The sequence below is a fragment of the Pongo pygmaeus genome, chromosome 12 (genome assembly GCF_028885625.2).
Source record: "Pongo pygmaeus isolate AG05252 chromosome 12, NHGRI_mPonPyg2-v2.0_pri, whole genome shotgun sequence".
Taxonomy (NCBI): domain Eukaryota; kingdom Metazoa; phylum Chordata; class Mammalia; order Primates; family Hominidae; genus Pongo; species Pongo pygmaeus.
In genome coordinates this window covers 85,750,749-85,772,202 of record NC_072385.2, presented here as the reverse complement: position 1 = coordinate 85,772,202, position 21,454 = coordinate 85,750,749, and positions in this window count along the sequence as shown.

Sequence of the window (21,454 nt, the reverse complement as noted above, 5' to 3'; positions counted from 1 at the left end):
GCCATGTTGCCCAGGCTGGTCTCAAACTCCTGGGCTCAAGCGATCTGCCCTTGCCTCAGCTTCCCAAAGTGTTAGGATTATAGGTGTGAGCCACTGTGCCTGGCCAGCTTCAGTATAATGAAAGAAGCTCTTATATCACAGAAACATGATTCATTTGCTCTGAAGTATCTTTCTGTTTAATGATTTAAGATCTTAGTTCATGGGCTGCAAATGGATCATGCCTGCAACCCCAATGAGTTTTCACGCATGTTTTGCAAAATTAACATATCAATACATCTCATCATCCATGTGTGCATTTATATAGTACCTATTACGAGAGATATCTTGCTGATACTTGCGGGGCCCTTCAAGTCATTCTCCATCCCCTTTCAGTGAATGCCCCATTTATCCTCTTCCTTCTCTTGTTTAAGTTATTGCTACATCCTATGATTGTAGGTCCCAGTTTAGACTATAAATCTCACTTCCTTAAAGTTGTCCTCTAGTTCTCTTTCTATGACACATCAAATTAATAATGATATCTACCATTTATTGAGTGCATATCATGTACTAGTGACATTATACCTAATATTTCTTTTCTTTTTCTTTTTTTGAGACAGTTTCACTCTTGTTGCCCAGGCTGGAGAACAATGGCATGATCTTGGCTTACTGCAACCTCTGCCTCCCGGGTTCAAGTGAGTCTCCTGCCTCAGCCTCCCTAGTAGCTGGGATTACAGGGAGCTGCCACCAGGCTCAGCTAATTTTTTGTAGTTTTAGTAGAGACAGGGTTTCACTATGTTATCCAGGCTGGTCTTGAACTTCTGACCTCAGGTCATCCACCCACCTCAGCCTCCCAAAGTGCTGGGATTACAGGTGTGAGCCACCGCACCCTGCTTTTTTTTTTTCAGGGTCTCACTGCAGCCTCAATTTTGTGGGCTCAGGTGATTCTCCTACCTCAGCCTCCCAAGTAGCTGGGATTACAGGCCTGCTTCATCACGCCTAGCTATTTTTTTTTTTTTTTTTTTGTATTTTTTTGTAGAGTTGGAGTTTTGCCATGTTGCCCAGGCTAGTCTTGAACTCCTGGGCTGAAGCCATCCTCCTGTCTCAGCCTCCCAAAGTGCTGGGATTACAGGCGTGAGCCACCGCACCTGGCCACTTATCTTCTTTATTGTTTACACAAGATCATAAATTTCATGAGAGCAGGGATTTTCATGTTTTATTCACTACTGTACTCCTGACACAGACAGTGCAGTAAATATTTTTGGAATGAGTGAATTAATGAAAACATCTCACTCAAGGGCCTCCTCCATGAAACCTTTCCTGAAGCACTCAAGCTGAATTACTCCCTCCTTCCTCTGTGCCAGTGAACATCTATCTATTACCGCATTTACTACAGTGAAGATCAATGACTGGTTTGTGGCCACGTGGCGGTGGCTCAGGCCTGTAATCCTAACACTTCCGGAGGCCAAGGCGGGTGGATTGCCTGAGCTCAGGAGTTTGAGACCAGCCTGGGCAACATGGCAAAATCCCATCTCTACTGAAAATACAAAAAGTTAGCTGGGCGTGGTGGTACATGCCTGTAATCCCAGCTACTTGGGAGACTGAGGCAGGAAAATCGCTTGAACCCAGGAATGGAGGTGGCAGTGAGCCGAGATCTTACCACTGCACTCCAGCCTGGGCAAGAGAGCAAGACTCTGTCTCAAAACAACAACAACAACAAAAAAAACAACTAAACAGATTGGTTTGACATATCTATTTGCCCTTCTAATCTGAACTTGGTTTATTTTGGTATCCCAGTGTCTAGCACAGATCTTGGTACATGATAAATACTCATTTAATGTTTCCTAAGTGAATGAATAATTGCTCAACATTAAAAAGTATTTCTATGTTTTTAAGAAGATACTTCTCAGAGATTGATTTAAACAGTAAATGATACTTAAATTCGAATTTGATTGAAAACAACAAAAGCAATCATGCTTACTTTACACTGTAAAACCACTGGAGGCAGGCTTTTTTGTTTCTTTTTCTTTTTTGAGACAAGGTCTTGCTCTGTTACACTGTACTCAGGCTGGAGTACAGTGGTGCGATCTCGACCTCCTGGGCTCAAGTGATTCTCCTGCCTCAGCCTCCTGAGTAGCTGGGACCACAGGTGTGCACTACCATACCCAACTAATTTTTCTGATTTCTAGTAGAGACAAGGTCTCACTATGTTTTCCAGGCTGGTCTTGAACTCCTGGGCTCAAGTGATCCCTGCCTTGGCCTCTCAAAGTGCTGGGATTACAGGCATAAGCCATCACGCCCAGCCAGGCTCTGGGTTTTATTGAGGCTTTAGCACCATTTTCCACATGTCACAGAACATGACAGAGAGGGCGCCTGGTCAGTTATCAAGGTGCAGTGTTTACCTGGTGGTCTTCCAGCTACACAGCTTGCTTACGTCATAAATGAAGACTACTGGTATGTAGAGAAAATCCCTATTTTTATTTGTTTGTTTTCTATCATGACCTGCAAGCCCTGCTAATTGGTGAAGTGGAAAAGAATAAAGATCTTTAATCACTGTTTGAATGTAAAATGCCCTTATTGGTTTCCTGTCTTTAAATAACATTTTTCCATCAGTGTCCAGGAAGTAGTCACATGTCAACTAAATAAAACTCTTTCAGTTGTTTACTAAAAACAAGTATTTACTGAGAGATCATTGATTAGGGTCTGGCTGGGGCAGTCAGAGAGAGCTGATGGTGGTAGTTGGGTGGGAGTGGGGGATGCTGTAGTAGCAGACTGGGAAGGAAGATTGTGCAAGGAGGGAAGCCGCAAAAAAAGCCAGATCTCAGGCACGTCAGCATTCTAGTCAGGGGTCACTAGTGAAATTATATTGGGGTTAAACATTGTATTTGATAATTTTGCATTCTCTTCTAAGTGATTTTGTGTACTTTTCCTTGAGTTCCATGAAATGCAAGTAAGGTAGTGAGGACACTATTTCCAATTTACAGGTGGAGAAAATGAGACAGCAAGAGAAGTGGGTGGCTTGCCTAAAGTCAGTGACTGATCAGGATGAGAACTGGGTACCTGTTGCATTGGCCCTTTCTACCAAACTATCTTCTGCTTGCTTCAAGGTTTTCTTGTTTTGTTTTGTTTTTGTTTTTGTTTTACTGTTGTTGCTGTCATTTAATTGCACGTGTATAGAGAAAGCACTAGAAATGTCTTATATGGCGGTGATATGGAGTGTCTGCTTTGTGCTCAAGCACTGACATAGATTCAAAGAAAGGTAAAACACAGCCCTAGTCCTCCATATATTTATAGCCTAGTTGAGAGAAAGAAAATATACTCAAACAAAAAAATGAAACAATATTGTAAAGTGAAAAACAAGTTACAAAAGTGTGTATGCTAAAAATACTTATGAATTTTTATTCATTTCATTTATTTCATTTTGCTAAAAATATTTATATTATCAGTAGTGGGAACACAGACTATTCTCTAATCTACTCAGAAGCAAGGACATATGGGTTCTTCATTTTTCTTAACTGATCTAATCTTCTCCCACCCTTCTAATTAAAGTTATCTGAGTCTCCTCTAGATTAAATAATCTCTGTTGATTTAACAGTCTATTTTGATTTAAAAGATCTCTATTGGGTAAATATTCAGTCAATTCAAAATTCAATTCCCTAACAAGGCTCTCTCACCCCTCCTCCTCCTCTTTCCCAAGCTGGCTTCTATGCCTGGGGGTACTTACCAGTCCTCCTGGCCTTGGAGTCAGGGAGGTGGGGGTTGTTGAGGGGTGGGGGTGGTGGCAGAGCTGGTTTTCACGGTGGGAGGTTAATCTGGTCGATGTGCACTAGCTGCTTCCCAACTGAGGCTGGGCTAATCTTTATTTTTTATTTTTATTTTTTGAGACGGAGTCTTGCTCTGTTGCCCAGGCTGGAGTGCAATGGCACAGTCTCGGCTCACTGCAACCTCCGCCTCCTGGACTCAAGCGATTCTCCTGCCTCAGCCTCCCAAGTAGCTGGGATAACAGGCACCTGCCATCACACCTGTCTAATTTTGTATTTTTAATACGGATGGGGTTTCACCATGTTGACCAGGCTGTCTCAAACTCCTGACCTCAAGTGATCTGCCCTCCTCGGCCTTCCAAAGTGCTGGGATTACAGGCGTGAGCCACCACCCCCAGTCTGGCCTACTTTTAGATTCCCCTGGAGGGGTCCCTTCTACCACACTGCCTCAGTCTCCCAAGTAAACTGGGAGCCAGTTTAGGATTGCTATTCAGCCTCATCTGTCTAGCCTCTCCCACTGTTGCTTTGTCACTTCTAACCCCACCCTCATTCTGGCCTGGGATCTTCCTGAGATCCAGTTTCCTCCCGGATTTCTTTTAGGGAGTGAGGCAAAGTCTCCTTTGCCTTTTAACGTACCCCTTAATCTTTCCAACATGATTTCCCCTTTCAGGTATTCAGTCCAGAAAGTGGAAGTCAGAATATATGTGTCTATCTGGTTCCCCTTTCTGGATTTCCTTCTTTTTCACCATAATCCCATAAGCCAAAAGCTACAACCTACTGGCACAGTACACTTCCTACATCTTGCGATTTCTCTACTCCTGGCTTTTAGTAAAACTATGATTTAGTTGATTGGTTCTTCCTTTTCTTATGTTAATGGGAAATAAAGTCATTTTAAACATTATTTTCTCTGTTCTCAAAGTTTAGCTTTCAGAATTTCTTTTTTTTGTTAGTTTTTATATCATAATCATAAACTTAACTCTGTAATCCAGCTAGACATGGAAGGGAATAAGATAAATATGAAACTCAAAGAACTGCAGTGACAGCACAAAGATTATAGGATTTTACAAGCAAATGGGGTGGAGGGGTGCTCTCCTGAGCTACAGAAAGAATGGTCTGGTGGTTATGATAAAACACAGGTCAACTTTATTAGAGTTGTCCATAGTCAGTAATGGTGATCTTCTTTCTGGTCTTGCCATTCCTGGACCCAAAGTGCTCCGTGGCTTCCATGAAATTTATGCCCTCCTTTACCTTTCCAAGACCACATGTTGCCATCCAACCACTCAGTCTTGGCAGTGTAGATTAAAAACTGGGAACCATTTGTATTGGGTCCAGCAGTTGCTTGGACAAGAGGCTAGGACTTGTATGTTTCAGGATGAAGTTCTCGTCATCAAATTTCTCCTGTAGATGGACTTGCTACCAGTGCCATTATGGTGTATGAAGTCACCACCCTGGCACAGAAACCCTGGAATAATTCCATGAAAGCAGAAACCCTTATAACCAAATCCTTTCTCTCCAGTACTCAGAGCACAGAAGTTTCTGCTGTCTTTGGAAATTTGTCTGCAAACAGCTCAAAGGAGACACAGCCCAAGGACTTGCCATTGACCACAATGTCAAAGAACTCAGTTGGCTGGTGCCAGGGGACTTTGGGCAGCAGCATCTGCAAAGCACTCACAACTCTTAATGTTTGCTCAGAAATCTTATTCTTGAAGTAAAATCTGAATATTGGCTCTTTTTCCACTCTGCATTTCTGCTGTAAGAAAAAAGGATGCTTCATACAGAATGAGAGGTGGTAACATACAAGGAAGAGCAACAGAGAAAATCACATTAATATAGTTCAAAAATATTTTCCCTGTTACATATGCATAGAAAAATAACCTGAAAAAATATAAACCAAAATGTTAATAGTAGTCTTCTTTGGGTGGCGGTTTTTCAAGTTATTTTATTCCTTATATCCTCTTGGACTTTTTGTTTTGTTTTGTTTTTGTTTTTGTTTTTGTGGGTTTTTTTGGTTGTTGTTTGTTATTTAAAAATATGGTGTCACCCAAGCTGGAACCCCTGGACTCAAGCAGTCCTCCTGTATCAGCCTCCCAAGTAGCTGGGACTACAGACACATACCACTGTGCCCAGCTTTATCTTCTTGTATTTTCTGAATTTTAAAAAGTATACATATATGTGTGTGTGTGTGTGTGTGTGTGTATAGTTTTGTAAATGGAAAAGCCAGTAAAATAATATCCATTGGCTGGGGTGGAGTCAGGGAGTTTAAGCAGCATGGACCTATACATAGAACTATCTCAAGACTGTGCCCCCCAAATTAATTGCCAAATAAGTGACTGAGCTGTAACAGTGAGGAATCCTTTTTTGAATCATATCTTTTTTCCTCTTTTTAAAAACTGAGATATATTTCATATATGATAAAATTCAGCCTTTAAAAATGTACAACTCAGTGGTTTTTAGTACAGTCACAGAGTTGTATACCACTACCACTATCTAATTTCAAAACATCTTCATTACCCCAAAAAGAGAGCCCATGTCCATTAGCAGTGACTCCCCTTTCTCTCTTCCCTTATCCCCTGGCAACCACTCATCTACTTTTGTTTCTTTGGATTTGCCTATTCTTGACATTTCATGTAAATGGAATCATACAATGTATGGTCTTTCATGTTTGGTTTCTTTCACTTAGCATAATGTTTTCAAGGTTCATTCATGTTGAGTTACATTTTTCTTGATCTCTTCTGAAAATGTTTTCCCTCAGTGCCCCAGTAATACTCATATTGGTCCCTTGACCTTTGCTGTACAGTCTATATGATGCAAAAATAACTTAGACTATCCTTTTTTCCAAAGTTGCATTGCCTGTTCTATGGATAGGCTCAGTGGAACAGAAATTAATCACAACGAGCCACTAAAAAATTATATTTGGCTTTGGAATACACCATAATACTGGAGGGGAAGTGGGGAGAAAATCGGTGGTAGTGTTAGGCCCAGTGATTTAGGTTTCTTGGAATCTAAGGCTGATATTATTAAAAGCTTATAGGAAACGGTACAAGTGCATGCTAAGGATCATGGTGTACAGACTGGATTCCACATTTTATTATGGATAATAAACTCTCAGGTGGATATTAGCAACATTGGACAAAGAAAATATGTGTATCCTCTTGAATCTTTCTTATTTCATCATATTTGTTAGTACTCTTAGATGTTGGTCATGCAAGTAGGGAATGAAGGCTAGGACTAGGATCCCCAATCCTCAAGTTTCTTGTGGTCCTACAGGATAAGAACACAAGGGCCACTCTGTCAGTGGTATATAATCTTTTGGGAGTCATAGATTTGGTCTTTTGACTCTCTGATGAGAGTTATGGCCCCTTTTCAGAAAAATATTACTTGTAATGTCCAAGGATGTGCAAGCCTCCCAGGCATGCAAGGTATCCACAGTGTCTTAGTCAGCTTGGGCTGCTGTAACAAAATACCATAGATGGGATTGCTTAAACAGCAAAGATTTCTCACAGTCCTAGAGGCTGGGAAGCCCAAGATCAGGGTGCCAGCAGATTTAGTACTTGAGGGACCTCCTCCTGGTTTGCAGACAGCCATCTTCCTGAAGTAACCCAGATGGTGGAGAGAGAAACTGAGAGAAAGAGAGAAGGAGAGCTAGCATAATTGGTAGAGAGCTCTTGTGTCTCTTCTTGTATGGGTACTAATCCCATCAGAAAGGCTTCACCTTCATGAACTAATCTAACTCTAATCACCTCCCAAAGCCCCACCTCCGTATACAACCACAATGGGGATTAGGGCTTCAACGTCTGAATTTTGGGAGGACACAAAATTCAGTACACAGCACACAGATAGCCCCCAGACTGAGAACTTCTGCTTTAGGAAACTTCCCCTCTTTATCACTCACTGGAGTTTCAACTCCAGGTCACAATTTTGTCTCTTGTTTTGGTAGCTGGATGAGACAACACAGCCTTTGAAAACCTCTTGACCCTATAGAGAAGCCTATATATCCTCCCTTAAATCTTACTCTAGAGTCAGGAGGCACCGCTAGGTGCCTCTTCATTATATACCATCCAGACGAGGTAAAGGGGAAGAAGCTACTGAAGAGCAAGGAGGCTGAGAATTTTGACATCATCCCCTTATATGGTTACCATATGTTCTGCATGTACACTTGATTCTGTCTTTGCTCTTCATCAGTGCTTCTATCCCTTGAGAGTAGAGTGAGGTAGGGGAAAGCATTAGTCCATTAGTGTGGGTTGTAGAAAGGCTCTTGGTAAAAAGTGGATGCCTCCAGCCAGATCCATTAATAAATTGAGGGCAGATTCAAGTTTGACAAGAAGGCAGTGACCCTGGAGGATGGGGGAAACATCTGGAGGACATGAACTTGAACTTGAACTTAAGCAGCAGATCGTTCTCAATGGACAGCTCAAGTCTTCAAATTCCCTTTGTTGCAGGGTCTGGCAAAATCAAGTTGGTTAATCTTTTTTTTTTTTTTTTAAGAGACTGGGTCTCTGAGTGTGGTGGCATGATCATGGCTCACTGCAGCCTCAACCTCCCAGGCTCAACTGGTCCTCCTGCCTCAGCCTCCCGAGTATCTGGGACTATAGGTGCGTGCCACCAAGCTCAGCTAATTAAAAAAAAAATTCACTGTAGAGATGGGGTTCTCACTATGTTGCCCAGGCTGGTCTTGAACTCCTGAACTCAAGTGATCCTCCTGCCTGGGTCTCTGAAAGTGCTGGGATTATAGGTGTGAGCCACCACACTTGGCCTCAAGTTTGCTAATCTTTAAAGCATTATATAAGTTAAACATTTGTTTGTTATTGTTCCAGGGAAGAGACAGGGCATTTTCTCAAATAAAAAACAAGGAGGGGTTCTGTTTTCTTAGTGTCTGCTTTGGTTTGTCCTATTTATATGTAGTCCTCTTCTACCTTACTTTAACTTGGCTTCTTGGAGTGGCTGGATGGATTTATCATCCCATCTCCTTGGTAATAAAGTTCAAAGATTCCCTCTTCATTCTAGCTCATAGCAGAAAATGCCGGACCATGTCATTTGCAGCAGACTCAGGCTGGGACCAAATCTCCAACTGACCTTTTCCTGAATATTGAGTTATAGGTGATGTTGTCACAAGACACAGCAGGACAAACAACTTCTAATGAGCTCTGATGTCCAAAGATGCTATTTTAAATTACAAGATGTTACTATTATTATTATTATTATTTTTGAGACAGGTTCTTGCTCTGTCATCGAGGCTAGAGTGCAGTGGTCTTAGCTCACTGTAGCCTCAACATCCCAGGGCTCAGGTGATCCTCCCGTCTCAGGCTCCCAAGTAGCTCGGACTATAGGTGTGCACCATCACGCCCAGCTAATTTTTGTATTTTTGTAGCGACAGGGCTTCACCATGTTGCCCAGGCTGGTCTCAAACTGCTGGACTCAAGTGATCTGCCCACCTTGGCCTCCCAAAGTGCTGGGATTATAGGCATGAGCCACCACACCAGGCTGAGATATTCTTTTTAGTATAAATAAACTTGATAACACCCATCAATGTAAAATCTCTCTTGACCCTATCCCAAGAGGAGTTGTCAAGGAAAACAGTTATTTACATTTTGCTAAGTTTGGTAGTCATTTTTTAGTCCTTATCTTACTTGGCCCATCAGTAGCATCTGACACAGTTTATTACTGTCTTCTTGAAATACTCTTTGCACGCGAGTTCGGGGACATCTTGCTCTTCTGGTTTCCTCCTATTTTATGGCTGTTTCTTTTCTAATTCCTTTATAGTTTCTCTTCATCTTCCTGAATCTAAACACTCAGTAATTTGTTGAGAATTCTGGTAGTCCCTACCCAAATAAATTCTGATTCCATTGATCTGGGTTGTTGTTCAGGCTTTTTTTTTTTCTCTCTCTCTCTCTTTTTTTTTTTCTTAAGAAAAAGTTCCTTAGGTGTTAGATTTTTAAGAGCAGCCAGGATAGAAACTTCTGATCTATCTGTTGACCATATTAAAGTTTATATCTCTACCCTGTACCTCTTGCATAAATGCCATAATCTTCTATCCAACTGCCAACTTGACATTTCTACTTGAACATCTAATAGCAAGCAGGCTGAGAATTTTGAGAATTGAATAGGCTTCTCCAACTTAACCAAAACCAAATTCCTGATTCCCCCACACCACACCTGCTTCTCCCACAATCCTCCCCCAAATCTTTGGCATCATTGTTGACTCTTCTCTTCTCCATTCTACACTCAAACCATCAGCAAATTTTGTTGGCTGTCTTCAAAATATATCCTGAATCTGACAGTCTTTCACCACCTCCACTGCTGCCAGCCTGGCCCAAGACACCATTATCTCTCACCCAGATTATTGCAGTGGCCTCCTAATCTCTCTGCCTCTGCCCTTACCCTTATGCAGTCTTTATAATAGTCAAAACAAATCACTTTATTTATCTGTTTGACATTCTCCAATTGGCTTCTCCTGTCACTCTGAGAAAAACTCTCAGTCCTTAAAATAGCCCACAGGACCTATACAATCTGCCTCTCAGTACTCACCTCTCTCATCTCCTTCCACACCCTTCCTACTCTGTGCTGCAGTCACGCTGGCTGCTTTGCTGTGTGAACATGCCCATGATGAGCATGTTCCTATGCCAGGGCCTCACTGCAGCCTCTGAAGCTTCGAGTGGTTAACCTGCCCAAGATCACACAACTAGTCAGTGGCAGAGCTGGGATTCCAACCCACCTCTGATTCTAAATTCAGTGTTTTAATTAGTGTACCATATGGCCTTTCTACTGTAAACAATATTCATTCAGTCATTTACCAATTGCTGTTCCGGGTCCTAAAGGATATAGTAACTGACAAGACAAAGCTCTTAACTTTGTGGAGCTCATATTCTAGTTAGTGGAGACAAGCAATAAATAAATTCAAAACATGGTACAGTAAGTCTTTACTTAATGTGTCCATGTGTTCTTGGAAACTGCAACTTTAAGCAAAATGATATATAACAAAATCAATTTTACTATAGGCTAATTGATGTAAACAGTAGTGTGCATCAGTTAAGTTCCCATGGCATATTTCTGGTTACAAAAACATCACCAAACTTTCATTTTTTATTTATATAAAAATAAATGTTTACAAAATAGAGATGGTGTCTCACTATGTTGCCCAGGCTGGTCTCAAACTTCTAGGCTTAAGTGATCCTCCCTCCTCAGCCTTCCAAAGTGCTGCAATTATAGGCGTGAGCCACCGTGCTCTGCCCAAACTTTTACATAAGGACCAAAACACTTCTGATGTCAAAGATTGAAATAAATGTGAGCTATAAATACACTTAAGAAAGAATAAGAAGAAGTAAGACATTTACTCAATTATTCCAGTTCAAGGTTGCTGGTGGCTGGAGTCCATCATGGCAGCTCAGGAGACATGGTAGGAACCAGCCTTGGACAGGGCCTCATTCTTTCGCAGCACACACACACACACACACACACACACACACACACACACACACGCTCACTCACTCAGACTGGGACAATTTAAACATATCAATGAACCTAACATGCACATCTTTGGGATGTGAAAGGAAACCAGAGTACCTGGAGAAAACCCACACAGACCTGGGGAGAACCTGCAAATTGCATACAATGACCCAGGCTGGGAAGCATTTTTTTTCTCATTAATGTTGCAATGAAATGACATTGAAAGAAATTATTCAAGGACCTGATGTATAACAGATGCTGTTACATGCTATGGATAAAAATAAAGCAAGGCAAGAGAGAAAGAGAGATAAGAAGGGCAGGGCAGTGGGTGCTATTTTATTAATCTGTTGGTAGTCAGGAAGCCCTCACAGTAAGACATTTGAGCAGAGACCTGAGCAGAGAAGAAAGTGTGGGAATAAGCCATTAGGGATAGAGAAGGAGAAAAACTCAAGTTAGAGAAAGCCAAAGGAATTCACATTTTCTGTCAATTTATGTTCAATGTAAGTATTAACGTACTGAAATATTTCTTTTTTTTTTTTTTTAAAGAGTGAGCAGCAGCAAGATTTATTGCAAAGAGCGAAAGAACAAAGCTTCCACAGTGTGGAAGGGGACCCAAGCGGGTTGCCCAATATTTCTAAACTATCATGGCTCACCTGTGTTTTGAATATTTTTGGAAATAGTGTGAACAGATTGCTCTTAGCAAGACATGCTTGTGATTGAACAGCTGGTAGGGGCTTACACATGCATCTGGAGCAAAGTCTCTCTGGCCTACAGCAGCATGTATCAGGTGGCTGAGAATATGGGCTCTAGAGTTAGACTGCATGCATGAAACGCCCAGCTCGACTATGTGTACTGTTTGTATATCTAGGTTAATTTATGCCCCTATTCTAAGCCCCAGTTCCAAAATCTATAACTTGGGGTCTTCACAGCAGTTTGATTTTCAACCGTATACATCTATGCTTTGTGTGTTCTGATTGGTCATATCAATTGTTAATTATTTTCAATATCATCCATTTATATGAGGATTTACTTCATGGGAGTTCATTGTAATAACTAAATGAGGGAAATACTCATTATTGTTATATTTATTATGATTATTATATTTATCATTATCATTATAGTCTAAATCAGGGGTCAGTAAACTATGGCCTGTAGGCTAAACCCAAGCCCCCTTCCATCTTTGTAATCTTTATAGGTAAAGTTTTGTTGGGACTCAGCTATGTCTATTCATTTATATATTGTCCATGGCTGCTTTCACACTGCAAAGGTAGAGTTCATCAGTGAAGATGAAATGACCCTTTACAGAACAAGTTTGGTGACTCCTGGCCTAAATGGAGATTGAGCCCTACTTTAGCTTTATCACAACATAATCTAAACAACTTTGCTTTGTATCAAGATATTGTATTTTCAAATTGTTCCCAGAAAGGAGTTGTACTTTGCCAAACTTTTCAGGACAGTTCACTAGGGATCTACTTGAACTGAAGGAATTTTCTTTCCCATTCCAAGATGAGGATGTTGAGGATGGGCATCCCTGATTAGTTCTGAGATTAAATTCTCAGAAATAAAAAGCCACATATGGCCATGTGATGTTCATGCGTATAGTGACATGCATTAGTATGTTTGCTTTCTGTTTTTCCTGTGCCCTCTAGTCTTCTCTTCTTGTGTCAGCTTTTACCTTGCAATGCTGGGTCAAGACAGGGGATAGAAGAATGCTTCCAGGGAAGGTAGAGGGAAAAGACATGTTCTCTGCCACCTTAAGTGAGGGTCAGGGCCATACTTACTCCTCACAGAAACTGGGACCTTCTAAAAAATTATTCAGGCATTAGTTTTGATATTGCTTCTTTAGAACAAGTAAGAAAGTTAAGAATTTTAGTATTTTTAAAAGAGTTAATTGGTTTTTTAAAAAGTGATCATTGGCTGTGCGCAGTGGCTCACGCCTGTAATCCCAGCACTTTGGGAGGCCAAGGCAGGCAGATCACCTGAGGTCAGGAGTTCAAGACCAGCCTGGCCAACATGGTGAAACCCCATCTCTACTAAAAATACAAAAATTAGTAGGGCGTGGTGGCGCACACCTGTAATACCAGCTACCAGGAGGCTGAGGAAGGATAATTGCTTGATCCTGGAGGCAGAAGTTGTAGTGAGTCGAGATCATGCCATTGTACTCCAGCCTGCGTGACAGAGTGAGACTCCATTCCAAAAAAGAAAAAAGTGATCATAGTTTCAAGCACTTGAAGAAATCAGGCTGAACCTAAAGGAGATCAGGCAGTGAGGTCATAAAATAATAGAGATAAAAAATCCAGCCCTCACTCACCTGAAGTGTTTCCACATGCATGTAGGCTGTGAGGGGTAGAGGAGAAGATTAAAAAAAAAAAACACACAACAACAACAACAAAACAAAACAAAATACCAAACCAAACCAAATTAAAAAAATCCAAAACATTAAAAATTCGCATAATCCTTTCTAGTCTTTGTAATTTGATTTGACCCTTTTGGGAGTTTGTGTCTCTGGTAAAGCTGACAGTGTAATTGAGCTCTGGGTAGTGGTCTCACTTCCCTTCAGAAACATGTAGCACAGCAAGAGGGAATGGAGTCAATAAACATGTTTAATCAATTAATCTCAAGTGAATACCTGCTATGCACAAAGCACTGTGATCATCTATTTTATATGGATCCAAAGAGTTTTCAAACATACATGCAAAGTATATCAACGCTATGTTCATAATTCAGCCTTTCAAGAATTATGACTTTGGCTGGGCATGGTGGTTCACACCTGAAATCCCAGCACTTTGGAAGGCTGAGGTGGGAGGATTGCTTGAGCCCAGGAGTTTGAGACCAGCCTGAGCGTCATAATGAGACCTCATCTCTACAAAAAATTTAAACATTAGCTGGGCATGGTGGCACACATGTGTAGTCCCAGCTACTCAGGAGGCCAAGGAGGGAAGATTGCTTCAGTCTGGGAAGCAGAGGCGGCTGTGAGCTGAGTTTGTGTCATTGCAATCCAGCCTGGTTAACAGAGCAAGACTGTCTTAAAAAAAAAAAAAAAAAAAAAAAAGACTCATGACTTCAGTTTTTCAAAAAGAAAAGCTTGAGATGTTTGTTAATTAATATTTGGTTTCAGGAGAAGACCAAATGTATTTTATATTTAACCAAAGACTCTTATCCTTAGTATAGAAAAATCATTTTTTTTTTTTTTGAAACAGAGTCTTGCTCTGTTGCCCAGGCTGAAGTGCAGTTGCACGATCCACTCATAGCAACCTCCGCCTCCCAGGTTCAAGCAATTCTCCTGCGTCAGCCTCCCGAGTAGCTGGGATTACAGGCACCTGCCACCACACCCAGCTAATTATTGTGTTTTTAGTAGAGATGAGGTTTCACCATGTTGGCCAGGCTGGTCTCAAACTCCTGACCTCAAGAGATCTGCCTACCTAGGTCTCCCAAAGTGCTGGGATTACAGGTGTGAGCCACTGTGCCCAGCCAGTATATAAAAACCTTGTAATCTTGGTTTTCTAGGAAAGATCCAATTAGATATCAATTGTTTCTTATAGAACATCAATTGTTTCATAGAAGTTGAGAGAGAGTGGGCCGAGTGCAGTGGCTCACGCCTGTCATCCCAGCACTTTGGGAGGCTGAGGCAGGCAATCACGAGTTCAGGAGATCGAGACCATCCTGGCTAATGCGGTGAAACCCCATGTCTACTAAAAATATAAAAAATTAGCCGGGCGTGGTGGCGGGCGCCTGTAGTCCCAGCTACTCGGGGGGCTGAGGCAGGAGAATGGCATGAACCCGGGGGGTGGAGCTTGCAGTGAGCCAAGATCACGCCACTGCACTCCAGCCTGGGCAACAGTGCAAGACTCCATTTCAAAAAAAAAAAAAAAAAAAAGTTCAGAGAGAGTGATGTGTAGTAAAAACACTCACAGTGGCAGAAGTTGAGCTGTGCCTCTGCCTGATTTACAAGGCCCAGGGTGGGCTGAGCAGCTGGGCCAGGATGAGGCTCAACACAATCTTTGGAAGCCTTTGGCTCCCTCTGCAAAGGCAATGCAAGATGACTTCCCAGTCTTAAGGAACCCTGAGTGTGTGTCTCCAGCCAAGAGATATTTCCTTGTCTCTCATTTTCCCAGCCTTTTCCATTCCAAAATATGGTTTTCTTTCCTTACCCCAACGTTATCCTTGCTGAGAAAAATCAATTTATCATGTTGGAAGAAGAAAGACGGCATAAAACACAGGTGTGTTTTGCAGGGGTGTAGAGCAGACTGCCATTGTGCCTATTTTCTGGTTGTGTCACAGGCTCTGTGCTTCTTCCCAGCTGCTTTCTTCTTCCTTTGTGATCCCCTAAGTTGAGGCTGGCTCCCAGCAGAATGTGTAATTTCTTACCGTCAAAGCTAGCCCTGGGTACCAGGAAAGGGAGATGGAAGCAAAAATAAAGAACAAGAAGAAGAAGAAGAAGAAGAAAAAAAAAAACCCAATAGCCCTGGAGAGAATGCCTGGTAAAGCCATTCATGCAGAGGTAACAATAGTTAGTATTAACCTTTGAGAGTATTGCATTTTATCCCAGGAAAATCTTGTTAAAAGGCAAAACTCCAGTAGAAACTCTCAGGTTTTAGATAGTAGATAGGGAAGTCATCCAAGGGCAGTAGAGCTCCCTTTGCACCATTAAAATAACCATCTACCAAGGCTGCAGTTAATCTCAAATATGAGACTGTATGTGAATATATGAACATAATTTACCATAACTTTAAGAAGAAGGAAAAATCTGTCACCGTCTAAACTGGTTTATTCTAGCTTTTTTGAAAGCTAGATATTTAGAGAGTCAAATAGTAAAGCCAAAGGAGATAATCATCTTTTAGCTTTGCAAAAGATTATTTCAGTCCCGTTTGGCTTTCTTCCAAGGATGTCTGAACAGGACACTAAGTTACTGAAAAGCCAGAGTTCTCAATGTTTCATAACTGCAATCAGTCCTATGCATTAATTTTTGGGAAAGACTAAACTAGGAAAAGTTTCATATTAGTGCAAGTACTTCTGTAGGTTTTCTTCTTTTTCTTTTTTTTTTTGGAGGAGGTGGCAGACTTTGTTTTAGTTAATGTTTTTGTTTTTGTTTTTAAAACTATGGATGGAGGAAAAGAAAATGCTTTGCTGGCACAAGCAAACTTTCCCATAAAACTCTCTTTGGCCATGGACGAAATACAACACACATAGCGCCAAGAGAGGTTTTATGCCTTTCCTTTTTCTCCTCTCGCAAAGAAAAAAACGAGCACAGGATCGAAATAAATCTAGAATGAAAACCATGTTTCCATCACATCAGCTGGGCTTCTATCCTGCCTCTTTTTTTTATTTTTTATTTTTTGAGATGGAGTCTCGCTCTGTTGCCCAGGCTGGAGTGAACCCGGGAGGCAGAGCTTGCAGTGGCCTGATCTTGGCTTACTACAACCTCCACCTCCTGGGCTCAAGCGATTCTCCTGCCTCAGCCTCCCAAGTAGCTGGGACCACAGGCGCCTGCCACCACACTGGCTAATTTTTGTATTTTTAGTAGAGACAGGGTTTCACCATGTTGGCCAGGCAATCCTGACCTCAGGTGATCCGCCCGCCTCGGCCTCCCAAAGTGCTGGGATTACAGGTGTGAGCCACTGCTCCCAGCCCCCAAATGATGCTTTTTTTACTGAAGGTTTTGTAAGAAAGACAGAGGAATATTTTCCAGTCCAGGGAAATTCCTATATTTCCTTCAGTTGTGTCTCATCTCTCAATTCTTTCAAGCTACAAGCCAAACAAGGCTTTCCCTTTGTTTTCCTTCTTTTGGGCAGCACCTAGACAGGCTGGTTTCTGGCTTCCTCTATTCCAGACAGTCTTGCTCTGTTGCCCAGGCTGGAGTGCAGTAGTATGGTCTCAGCTCACTGCAACCTCAGCCTCCAAGGTTCAAGTGATTCTCCTGCCTCAGCCTCTTGAGTAGCTGGGATTATAGGTGCACGCCACCACGCCAGACAGTCTTGCTCTGTTGCCCAGGCTGGAGTCCAGTGACTTGCCTGCCTTGGCCTTCCAAAGTGCTGGGATTACAGGTGTGAGCCACCGCACCCAGCTGGATCTTCCTTTCTTAATGGAGTACAATTTACTTCTCCAAATATGCATACATCTATCACTCCACTCAGCAAAAACAAAAATTTTTGTTATAAGCAATTTTCAGATTTTCTATAGTAAATTCATATTACTTTGAGAATCAGAAAATTATGAATACTCATAGCAGTTCAGTTTGGGGAAATTTTTCTCTAGGCAGCAGAGGTATTGAACACATGTAATTTGCAAGACCAAGTCCAACTGGTTAAAATTAACCTTAGGGCTAGAAATTCTTCAACCTAAAAGGAATATGCATATCGGGTACAAATTTATCTGATGTTTTGAATTATCTGTGCAGTAGTTCCTCTTAGTAAGAACAGAGATTGAAGGATTATTTGTATTAGTACATAGCATTGATCAATAACTAGATGAAGCAGTTAATTCTGAACTCTGAGAAAATAGTGGCATGAGCAAACATAAGACATAGGTGGTTAGAAACAAATTCCCTCTTGGTTTTATAATTGTTTAGTAGCAGCATAATTGACTTCCTAAAGTCACTCTGAACTGATGTGGGGTGAGGTTGTGCCCCATCCATACCCCAACCCAGGAAACAGGGATGCCCTTTCCATGTGCCAGGCACTGCTGTAGGAGCTAAGGTGCAGCAGTAAACAAGGTACATGAAGCCCCTCATTTATAGAGTATATGGGGAAGAGAGAATGAAACAGAGGAGACATTTTGGAAATACTGTCAGATGTATTTCTTTATTCTGTAAATCTTACTGCCATGGGACTTCCTATCCACTGCAGCAGTGAGTTTCACAGCCTAAGGAAAATAATAGATACCTGCTTTTTTCCCCCTAAGTCATTACTCGGCCTTTTTTCCTCCAGCAAGAAAATTGTGGTAAAAGCCTTGTGTCATTTAAAAAAAAAAAAAAAAAAAAAGATTTTTTGAAATTACTTTACACATCAATGGCACTGAAGGACTCTTACACCATACTATTTTTTCCATAATGCAAAGAATACTTCTACCCAAAGCTTGCTGCCTTACAGTAAGGAGTCCAGAGAACACCAGTGCCAGTGTTTGGGGAAGTAGGGAGTGGGGTGGGGAAAGAGAGGGGTTGGGAGAATTGTATTTAAGAAGAATGGAGGGTAGAATAAAAAGAGCCCCAGCAGGTGGGACCAAGAGCACATGTTTGGGACCTGGAGCCCCAGTTGTAGTTGTCAGCGTATCAGTCCCAAGAGTCAGATAGGATTAGTTTTCCCTTTCCTATTATCTCCAGTACAGGAAACTGTCTGGTCTAGTCACTCTACAACCAAGACCACAAGGAGCCAAAGGACATCGCGGCCGGGCGCGGTGGCTCATGCCTGTGATCCTAGCACTTTGGGAGGCCAAGGCAGGTGGATCGCTTGAGCCCAGGAGTTTGAGACCAGCTTGGGCAATATGACGAAACCCTGTCTGTACTAAAAACACAAAAATTAGCCAGGCATGGTGGTGCACACCTGTGGCTCCAGCTACTTGAGAGGCTGAGACACGAGAATCACTTGAACCTGGGAGGCAGAGGTTGCAGAGAGCTGAGATCATACCACTGCACTCCAGCCTGGGCGACAGAGTGAGACTCTGTCTCAAAAAAAACCAAACGATAACAAAAACCAAACAAAGGACATCGCATGGATCCCAGTAATGCCTCCGCTGCCATGTGGTCATGCAAGTTATACTCCAGCTCTGCATGCCATTTGTTATCTTAGAAGGGAGCAGGAGGAAGGAGAAGAAATCTGAAATACTGAACATTTTCTCCCCGCAAAACTCAATATTTACTAAAAGAGCTCTGACTAGAAAAGGTTTGGCCCTAAGAACTCTCCTCCAGGCCGGGTGCGGTGGCTCACGCCTGTAATCCCAGCACTTTGGGAGGCCGAGGCGGGCGGATCACGAGGTCAGAGATCGAGACCATACTGGCTAACACAGTGAAACCCTGTCTCTACTAAAAATACCAAAAAATTAGCCGGGCGTGGTGGCGGGCGCCTGTAGTCCCAGCTATTCGGGAGGCTGAGGCAGGAAAATGGCGTGAACCTGGGAGGCGGAGCTTGCAGTGAGCCGAGATCGCGCCACTGCACTCTAGCCTGGGCGACAGAGCCAGACTCCGTCTCAAAAAAAAAAAAAAAAAAAAAAAAGAACGCTTTTCCTTCTGGACCTGAATGAGTGGGCTTGGTTGTGTCCATTGTGCCCCTAATGTCCTCTCTGTTACCTAGGATATACCCTTTACTCCCTAATTTCTTCTCTATCTGAACCCCAATTCTCAAGCAAAATTCTCATTTTCTCTTTGACCTGATTTCAGCCAATAGCCCAAAGGAAAAAGAGCGAGCAAATTTAATCTAAAATGTAATGAATTCTGATAAGAATTTTAAAGTTATAGGTACATATAGAGACTGGATAATGGTCAAACCCTAATTGGAACAATACTAAGAATTATGAGAATGGAAAGAAGTATTAACAGAAATTAAAAGCTAAAAGGACTTCATAACGAAAGTATTCTAAACCTGAATTGTGATGATGGTTTTATAACTGTCTAAATTAACTAAAATCATCTAATTCTGTGTTGTTCAGTAATGGTAGCCACTAGCCACATGTGGTTATTTAAATTTATTAAAATTGGCTGGGTGCAGTGGCTCATGCCTGTAATCCCACCACTTTGGGAGGCCGAAGCAGGTGGATCATGAGGCCAGGAGTTCCAGACCAAGCCTGGCCAACACGGTGAAACCCTGTGTCTACTAAAAATACAAAAATTAGCCAGGTGTGGTGGCAGTCGCCTATAATCCCAGCCACCTGGGAGGCTGATGCAGGAGAATCACTTGAACCCAGGAGGTGGAGGTTGCAGTGAGCCAAGAACGTGCCATTGCACTCCAGCCTGGGAGACAAGAGCAAGACTCCGTCTAAAAAACAAACAAACAAACAAAAAAACAAAAAAAACCAAACCAAATAAATTTATTAAAATTATATTACTAGAAAGCCACAGCAATCAAAACAGTGTGGTACTTGGCATAAGAATATACATATAGACCAGTGGAAGAGAATTGAGTGTTCAGAAATAAACTGATTAATTTTCAACAAAAATGCCAGGACCATTCAATGAAGAAAGAACAGTTTCTTCAACAAATGGTTCTGGGACAATTGGATAGCCACCTGTGAGTAAATGAAGTCGAACTCTTACTTAATACTATATTCAGAAATGAACTCAAAAATGGATAAAAGACCTAAATGTAAAGGTGAAAACCATAAAGCCCTTAGAAGAAAATATAGGTGTAAATCTTCATGACTCTTGATTTGGCAATGGAGTTTTAGATATGATTCCAAAGCACAAGCAATAAAAGAAAAAACAAATAAATTGGGCATCATAAATGTAAAACTTTTGTGCCTCAAAGGACACCATCAAGAGTGAGAAGACAACAAACAATGGGAGAAAATATTTGCAAATCATGTATCTGATAAGGTGTAGTAATTAGGAGATATAACAAACTCTTAAAATTCAACAACAAAAAGACAAACAACCCAATTCCAAAATGGGCAAAAAGCCAAACAGACATTTCTCCAAAGACATTAAAAATGGCCAAAAGCACATGAAAGTTGCCCATATTAGTCATCAGAGAAATGAAAATCAGAACCGCAATGAGATACTACTTCACACCCACTAGGAAGACTATAATTTTTTTTTTTAAAGGAAAATGACAAGTGTTGGTGAGGATGTGGAGAACTTAGAATTCTTGTAGACTGCTGGAAATGTAAACTGGTACAATCACTGTGGAAAACAGTTTGGCAGTTCTTCAAAAAGTTAAACATAAAATTACCATATTGACCCAGGAATTTCACTCCTATACATATAGTATATCCAAAAGAATTGAAAACAAGCATTTAAATAAAAGTTGTACATATATGTTCATAGCAGCACTGTTTACAACAGCCAAAAAGGTGGAAATGACCCAAATGTTCAACTGACGAATGGATAAACAAAATGAGGTATATCCATATAATAGAATACTGTTCGGCTGTAAGAAAGAACAGAGTACTGACGTGTGATAACATGGACGAACCTTAAAAACATTATGCTAAGTGGAAGATGTCAGTCACAAAAGGTCACATCTTGTATGATTCCATTTATATAAAATATCCAAAATAGGCAAATCAAGAGACAGGAAGCAGATTAGTGGTACAGGGACTACGGGAAGGAAGGAATGGAGAGTGGC